Here is a 9,936-nt window from a genome sequence, read left to right as displayed (position 1 = left end):
TCGAACCGAGGCTGGTCAAGACCTCGGCCTACCTTGCTACGCGAGACGTCCTCCATTGACTCTCCGTCAGTAGTTGCAACTTTATCAGGTAGGTCTCCACGACCTTAATCACAAGATGGTCAAAATGCTTCCCCTGCATTCTTGTTTACAAACAGGTCACAAATACAGTTTCTATATTGAACTCTCGTCTTTCCACATTATTCCACATTAATCCATATTATTTAATCCAATTCCAATTCATATGTGTATCCATTCTTGACCAGTTACATCATTTTCTATCCCATCACATAAGATTCATTCGCTTCACATAACATCCATTCTTATCTTTCTTAATTTACATTACGTCTCCTCACATCCATTTCTCATTATATCTCATTCTCTCAGATCTTATATTATTCATTCACATTCAGATTCACATGACATCTCATCTCATCCATTCGCTCATATCGACTTCATATCCATTCACATTCATATTTGCATTCATTATTCCACACACATATCCACATTCACATCTACATTCATACATCCATTTTCACATCCACATTCATAAATCCACATCCAAATCCACATTCATACATCCACATCTACATCTACATTCATACATCCACATTCACATCCATACATCCATATCCACATTCCACATCCTCATTCACATTCACATACATCCACATCCACATTCCATATCTACATCCATATCCCCATTCACATTCACATCCCCATTCACATTCACATACATCCACATCCACATTCCATATCTACATCCATATCTCCATTCACACATCCACATTCATATTCACATACATCCACATCCACATTCCATATCTATATCTCCATTCACACATCCACATTCTATATCCATATCCCCATTCACACATCCACATTCATATTCACATACATCCACATCCACATTCCATATCCCCATTCACACATCCACATTCACATTCACATACATCCACATTCACATTCACATTCACATCCAGACATCCATATCCACATTCCACATCCTTATTCACATTTACATACATCCACATCCACATTCCATATCTACATCCATATCCACATTCACATTCACATACATCCACATTCACATTCACATTCTCATCCATACATCCATATCCACATTCCACATCTACATCATTTCTTTCACATACATATAACTACATCTATTCTTTCACATACATACATCTCCATCTATTCCTCGTTCAATTTCATCTAATTGATTCGTTTCACATTCTCATATCTATTTATAGAATACAAGAGAATTTTTATTTTCGATATAAGATTTTTTTACGCATTTATTTATGCATAAATTCCACTTTAAGGAGACTAGCACTTTCGAAATAAAAATCAATCTTTTATGCATCTTCCTAGAATGACACTTTTGAATAGAAAATCAATTCTTTAATGCATCTTCCTATATGCATAAAATCAAAATTAACAAAATAACTCTTTTGAACTAAAAATAGATTTCTTTATGCATCTTTCCATGCATAAATCCAATTTAGTAGGAATTACACTTTTAGAATAAAAGAATTTTTCTTATGCATCCTATTTATGCATAAAATTATTTATGATGAAAATCACTCTTTTAATATAAAAAATATCTTTTATGCATATGATTATGCATACAATCATTTATGATGATGAAAATCACTCTTTTAATATAAAAGAATTTTTTTATGCATCTAATTTATGCATAAAATCATTTATGATGAAAGTAACACTTTTATAAAAAAATAATCTTTTATGCATACTTCTATGCATGAAAATCAAATATGATAAAAGTAACACTTTTATAATAAAATAATAATCTTTTATGCATACCTTTATGCATGAAAATCAAATATGATAAAAGTAACACTTTTACAATAAAATAATAATCTTTTATGCATACCTCTATGCATGAAATACAATTATGATAAAAGCAACACTTTTATAATAAAATAATAATCTTTTATGCATACCTTTATGCATGAAAATCAAATATGATAAAAGTAACACTTTCACAATAAAATAATAATCTTTCATGCATACCTCTATGCATGAAAATCAATTATGATAAAAGAAATACTTTTATAATAAAATAATAATCTTTTATGCATACCTTTATGCATCAAAATCAAATATGATAAAAGTAACACTTTTACAATAAAATAATAATCTTTTATGCATACCTCTATGCATGAAAATTAATTATGAAAAAAGTAACACTTTTATAATAAAATAATAATCTTTTATGCATACCTTTATGCATGAAAATCAATTATGATAAAAGTAACACTTTTATAATAAAATAATAATCTTTTATGCCTAGAAATCAATTTTGATGAAAGTAACACTTTCATAATAAAAGAAAATTATTCCTTTATCCATAAAAATCTATTTTGATGAAAGTAACACTTTCATAATAAAAGAAAATTATTCCTTTATGCATAAAAATCTATTTTGATGAAAGTAACACTTTCATAATAAAATAAAATTATTCTTTTATGCATAAAAATCTATTTTGATGAAAGTAACACTTCCATAATAAAAGAAAATTATTCCTTTATGCATAAAAATCTATTTTGATGAAAGTAACACTTTCATAATAAAACAAAATTATTCCTTTATGCATAAGAATAATAATAATCAATATGCATCTTCTATGTATGAAAATGACACTTTTAGAGTATAGAATTACTTAGCATAATAAAAGATAATTCTTATTTCCAAAAATTTTGCCATAACCTCCTTTGTATGGTTGACCATTTTTTAATTTTTTCTACTTAATTTTATCTTTAAAATTAACTCTAATTGATTTAGAGTAATCGAACTAATCAAAATTCACTTATAAAAGAGAAAACATTATAAAAAGTTTAATTCCAGTAATTTTCACTTAACTAGGATAAAGAAGGGTTGATTCTAAGAAGAGAGAGGGGAAAAACCTTTCGATCAAGGCATAACATCCATTTATCACTTCAAACAATCATAAACATTAGAAAAGCATAAAATTAATAAAGAAAAATACAAGAATCTCTACTTACATAATTTCTTGGAGCTTTCCTTTGGCTTGATGGTTTGAGGGCTCAACTCTTGTTTGTAACAAGAGTGGCCACCAATCTTTGGAAGAGGGAAATGTCAAAAACTAGTGAATTATTAATAAATTCACAGTTCTTGGCTTGGGAGGAGCAGAGTAACAGTGCATAAAACACTATTAAGTTTTAACAAAGGGAAGGGCTTCTATTTATAGGAAAAAGTGAGCCTCTAACCAAGCCAATTGATTCTAGAATTTTCCAGATCAATTTGGTCAATTTCTTACCATTTTTGGGTCAGTTTTGGTCACTTTTTGGATCTAGTTGAAATAGGAGAGAGGAGAGATGAAAATATCTCATTATTTGGGAGTTTAAAACTCATTCAAACATGTGAAATAGGCGCCCTCTTCATGAGGGGAATTCCCCCATGTAGAGGTGTCAAAAATGCATCATTACTTCTAAATATCTCCCTTTTTTAACTATTAACCTTGTCAACTCTTCATCTTATGTGAGTATTTACTCATTTTTGGGGGATTTTTCTTTTATTTATTCATTTATCTCCTCCCTACATTTGGATGAATCTTATTGTTCCATAGGAACCTTAATTTAAAATTTTAAAAAAAATCTTCACCCCCAAGATATGCCTCTTGAACAGATTATACTTAATTTCTAATGCACCTTCTGAAAATATTTTTGAACTTCTGTTTCAGGGAAACTTATTTTAATAAGATGAGGTATTTTTTTGTCCAAAAATATTTAAAATCTGAATAACCACTCTCTAGAAGATTTTCTCTCTCTAGGCCAAAACTGATAGAAACAAGATCTTTTATATTTCTGAAGAGGAAATTGATTACAGGGGAAGATACTAGACATCATGAGGGGTTGGGAGAGGAATCTTACAGAATTTAATTAGAAAACGTCTAGGTTAAAACACTATTTTATTTTTTATTGTATAACTTACCATATAGTATCTTACTTTACTCCTCCCCAAGTACCTAGCACACTTTTGGTGAATTCTACGATATGTTGTTGGAATGATGCTCGTTCTTGGGGGGAGTTATGCTACTTTGATTCATAATGCAAACCATGTTATTAAAATTTATCCAAAGCTGTTTGCGCATATTTACAAGAGCTCGCATTAGACAATCTACATTTGTGGTGATTGCACATAGGTCTCTCTAGAGTCCCCAAGTCTTCTTTGAATTCTCTATGTTTGTTGGCTTCTCCAAAAATCTCCTTGCCTTTGCTCTAGTCTCATGGAGACCTTTTGAGCAACCTCGTATGACATACCAGAGGCCTGCTTATTCACTTAAATTTTCACGTTTTTGCCATGGTAGCCCAAAGAATTCAAAAGATGCTCTAATTTACCAAGGGCTGCAACTTTCCTCTCTTGTGTAGGCATTGTGAATGTGTAGGCATTGTGAATGCATAATCGATATGGCACTTAAGCAATCGATCGAAGATTCTCATGAATGCATGATGTTTACAAAAGTGAATATTTTTTAGGGAAAAATTAATGATGGGGCTCCAATTTGAATTCCTGTTTGGTTCTCCTAGCATATCAGGAGAGACATGACACCTTCCACCTATCTTGCATTTGGTTGTTCGTCATCTTCATCATCAGTTGACTCGGTTGGATCTACTGCATCTTCCTATTGCTTCTTCCCTTTCTTGGGACCTTTCGAGGCATCCTTCCCAACAGAACCAACCTTCAACATGCCTTTTCCATTTGTCTTTTTCTACCTAGGAATATCAATTTGAGCATTGCAGTATAGAAAAGGCCATCTTGATGTCGCACCTTGAGCATAACCCATCATGCATTTTATTGTCTTCAAATCTCCCCCAAGATGCCCATTCACCTTGAACTTTCCTATGTTTTCTACATCTAAAAGTTGACCGGAAGAAAAGAAAAATAGACATGCTATAAGCAATAAGAAAAGACAGGCAGGGAAAGCTTAACCCTAATCATAGATTCTATATAGAAATCCTAATAAAGAGCTCTCCCATTAAATCTCTTTATTAGGGTTTTTATATTGAAGCTAGGGTTAGGGTTAAGTTTCAATAAGTACAGGAAGTTGGTGGTGGGGAGTTTGATTTTTCTCACTAACACTAGACATGAATATCAGCTTCACAGTTAGTGTGTTGAGTAGGTTTTCCAACAAGCCACGAGAGAGTCATTGGAAGGAAAGGATGAGGGTACTTAGGTACACATTCTATTATCCCTTAAATTTTCCTCTCTCTTGAGAGCTTGGAGCTCTCTCTCTCTACAACAACTCTTGGAGTTGCTCTTCTCCTCTTGGTGGACCAATTGATTGGTCGAGGGCTTCACTGCAATTAGAGAATCAAGCTGAACTTGGAGGTAAAATTAATTTTTATGGTTTTTTCCAATTTATCTCAATGACTTTCTTCTTCTCAACCCCTCTCAAGCTTGAGAAGCTTTCTAAAATAATTTTTTTAATTCAAATCAAACTTTTCCTAGGTATCTTAATGTTTAATCAACATTAAGTTAACCTTTATGCTTAATTTATAATGCTTTCTTTAAGTAAATCTCTCTCTCTAAAAGAATAGCCATTGATTCTAAATGAGAAAAAGATTATCCTATCAATTTGGAAAAAGAGAAATAGTGGAATTAGCTTAATCTAGTGGGATAATCATAATTAATTTATGATTATGGTTAAAATTATGATTTAAATTCATAGTTTGATTTTATGCATAAAAGAGGAACTACTATCATATTTTCATTAGCTTTTATTCGTTACAAAAAAAATTGAGAATTATCAGTAATAGCAGCCAGTGAAGCTACGGCAAAAGTTTCAGAAAATAATACATATCTTATTTTTATGCATAATAATAAAAGAGGACTTCCTACCATATTCTAGGATTGGATATCCTATGCTAAAAGAATGATTTTCATCATATTCATGATGAGAAATAATTTTTTTGTAATTATGCATAGTTAATTGATTATGAGAAAAGAGTAAATTTTGGTAAATTTATTTTTATGCAAAAAGAGGAATTTCCATGATAATTGAGATCCAAGTAATTAAATGGTAAAAGAGAAATTTTTGGCATAATTCAAATTATGAGTATTTATCAAAAGTGAAATTTTGAGCATTATTAATTTTATTGGAAAATATGGGTACAATTGATTTTTGTAAATCCCATGAATCTTTTACTCATCAAAAGAAGAATATTGAATATATTTCACTTGAGAAATTTAAGAAAGAATATGAAAATATCCATCGAGAAAAAGTACCTTTAACTAGGCCAAGCAATTGGCATAAACTTAGAAAAGTCCCATCGATATCGAAAGTAGAAAACAGTAATAAACGTGGATGTGACAAGATGTGATGTAGAGCCAAATGAATGTGACAGGATGTAAATGGATGCAATGTGAGTAGATGAGATTTGAATGTGATAAGAGGAGATGTAAACATGATGTGATAAGATGTAAATGTGATGTGATAAGATGTGAATGTGATATGATAAGATATGAATGTGATGTGATAAGATGTGAATAAGATGTGAATGCGATGTGATAAGATGTGAATGCGATGTGATAAGATGTGAATGGGATGTGATGAGATGTGGATGAGATGCGATGTGATGAGATGTGGATGAGATGCGATGTGATGTAAATGGATGTGGCTGTGGAGGTGATGAGATGTGATGTGATGTAAATGGATGTGATGTAAATGGATGTAGATGTGGATGTGATGAGATTCAGATGAGATGTGATGTGATGTAAATGGATGTGGATTTGGATGTGGATGTGGATGTGATGAGATGTGATGTGATGTGATGTAAATGGATGTGGATGTGGATGTGGATGTGGATGTGGATGTGGATGTGGATGTGATGTGATGTGATGTAAATGGATGTGGATGTGGATGTGATGAGATGTGAATGAGATGTGATGATATGTGAATGGGTGTGATGTGACGTAAATGGGTAAGAATGAGATGTGAAGTGATAGATGTGCATGTGAATGAATGGATGGATGTGGATAGATGTGAAAGTGAATGAATGGATGGATGTGGGGATAGATGTGAATGTGAATGTGAATGAATGGATGGATGTGGATGAATGTGATGAGATGTGAATGGATGTGATGAGATATGGATGTGATGTGGATGTGATGTGATATGGATGGAATGAATGTGATGTGATAAGGATAGATGTGGATGGAATGTATGTGATGTGATGTGGATACAATGAATGTGATGGATGTGAATGGGTGTGATAGATGTGAATGGGTGTTATGGATGTGAATGGGTGTGATGAGATGTGAATGGGTGTGATGACATATGAATGGATGTGATGAGATGTGAATGGATGCGATGGATGTGAATGGATGTCAATGTGATGTGATGATATCTAAATGGATGCAATGAGATATGAATGGATGTGAATGTGATGTGAATCTGATGTGATGATATCTGAATGGATGCGATGAGATGTGAATGGATGTGAATGTGATGTGATGATATCTGAATGGATGTGATGTCATATGAATGAATAGATGAGATGTAAGGTGGATGAATGTGGATCTAGGTAGATGTGAATGGATGAGATGTGATGTGATGTGATGTGGATCTAGGTAGATGTAAATGGATGAGATGTGATGTGAATGGATGTGATGTGGATATGGGTAGATGTGAATGGATGAGATGTGATGAGAATGGATGTGACGTGATGTGATGTGATGAGGATAGATTTGGATAGATGTGATGAGATGTAATATGATGTGATTGGATGAGAATAAATGAAGATGATGGGAATACATATGACTGGATGTGGAATAAGCAATGTGAATTGATGTAGAAGAATGTGGAATAACAAGAAATGATGTGGAACAATGTGGAAAGATGAGAGTTCGTTAGAAATAGTATTTATGAAACCTGTTTTTAATTGACTGTTCGTTAGAAATAGTATTATGAAACCTATTTTTAATTGACTGTTTTATGTCAAGAATGCTGGGGAAGCATTTTGACCATCTTGTGAATGAGGTCGTGGTGGAGACCTAAGTGATAAAGTTGCAACAACTGATAGAGAGTCAACGGAGGACGTCTCGAGTAGCAAGGTCGGTCGATCTTGACCAGCCTCGGTTCAATTTAAATGGTGAGCTTCTGGTGTACGGTGGCTGGTGTACGGTGGATGAGGGACCAAGGAAGCGGCCTATGAGTGAAGTGCTAGAGGTGACCTACGAAGGAGCCTAGAGGGTGATGACCATACGGTGCTCGACGGGCTCTGCGTCGCCGAAGATACCCATGCCTACATCGAGGAAGAAAATGGAACAAGGAGTTAGAGTTGTTTTCTGAACTCGGGCATGGATTTTGTTGATTGGCCTTTCTGGTCTTCAAGGGATGAATCCATGGCTCTTTTATATGGATCTGTTGGTTGATCTTGTTGATCTTCAACAATGGAGAGTCCATATGGATCTTTCTTATGTGATTATATTTCCAGGTACTATGAGCTAGGAACTATCAAAAAGGCCCCTGAGTGAACAAGTGGTGAGTGTTCTGGCTGCCAATGATGCCATAGGTACACTTGGGAAGAAATGAACGTAATACTTGATTATATTTCCAGGTACTATGAGCTAGGAACTATCGAAAAGGCCCCTGAGTGAGTAGGTGGTGAGCGTTTTGGTGCTAATGATGCCATAGGTACACCGATGAAGGAATGATTGGAAATTAGAATTCAAGCTAGATATTTTGGAGGATTATGATCAGTGATACTATGGTTTCATTAAAAGATTATTTTAAAGACAACTGAATCTATAAAAAAGGCAATTTTATATTGGGTGTGTAAGTGGTGTGACTATCTTGAACTTTGCTTGAAACGCCGGCTAGGGGGCCCCGAAACTCTTTTCCTTGGTACCTAGGGCAAAACATAACCGAATTCCTAAATGGATTCTAACCCATAGGTTGTTGGATGGGGTTAGGCTGGACTGATGGATCCCTAAAGTGAGAGTCAATTCTGTTAAATTACGATAGTTGAAGTAAATCTAGGATAACCCTTATTCTATGGAAAAGAATCAACGACTGTGCCTCTTGATGAGGAAAAAAGCATTGGACTCTATGCTCCAAGTGCAAGTCTCTTCCTTGATCTGACCATGAGACTTACAGGTCTGGTCAGATTAGTTTGGTTAGTGAATACCTTGACTAGGTTAGAATAAAATATCCTAAAGGAATCGCCTATGTCTATTGGGTGTGGGAAGTTTTTCCGGGTTAAAGGAATCGCCTATGTCTACTGTGCCTCTTGATGAGGAAAAAAGCGTTGGACTCTATGCTCCAAGTGCAAGTCTCTTCCTTGATCTGACCATAAGACTTACAGGTTCGGTTAGATTAGTTTGGTTAGTGAAGACCTTGACTAGGTTAGAATAAAATATCCTAAAGGAATTGCCTATGTCTACTGGGTTAGTGAAGACCTTGACTAGGTTAGATTAGTTTGGTTAGTGAAGACCTTGACTAGGTTAGATTAGTTTGGTTAGTGAAGACCTTGACTAGGTTAGAATAAAATATCCTAAAGGAATTGCCTATGTCTACTGGGTGTGGGAAGTTTTTCCGGGTTTGGTTTGGAAGAACCGAGGGATTAGTCTCTTGTCCAAATATCTGTTGGGCGAGACCCCGAGTGAGAGGCTCTGCCCAGCATAAGAAGTGCTACTTCCATTGCTAGCACCCCAGAATTCGATGCGCGGAGGGGGCACGGATCTTTCAGCTGGTATCAGAGCGACTTGGCTAAAGTGGAACAATCGAAAAGCCAAAAATGTCAAAAATTTATGAAGTACCAGTAAAAGATTGTAATTGTGTGATGAAATTCATACAAATTGCTATTCAAAATAAAGATCCATTAATTGGAAATTGAGTCTTTAGATAGAAGTACCGCAATTGTATGGAATCCCTGACTTGCTTGAGGCCTA

The sequence above is a fragment of the Cibotium barometz genome, chromosome 45 (genome assembly GCF_041138505.1).
Source record: "Cibotium barometz isolate CiBa-2024 chromosome 45, ASM4113850v1, whole genome shotgun sequence".
Taxonomy (NCBI): Eukaryota; Viridiplantae; Streptophyta; class Polypodiopsida; order Cyatheales; family Cibotiaceae; genus Cibotium; species Cibotium barometz.
Note: the sequence above shows the minus strand (reverse complement) of the source record.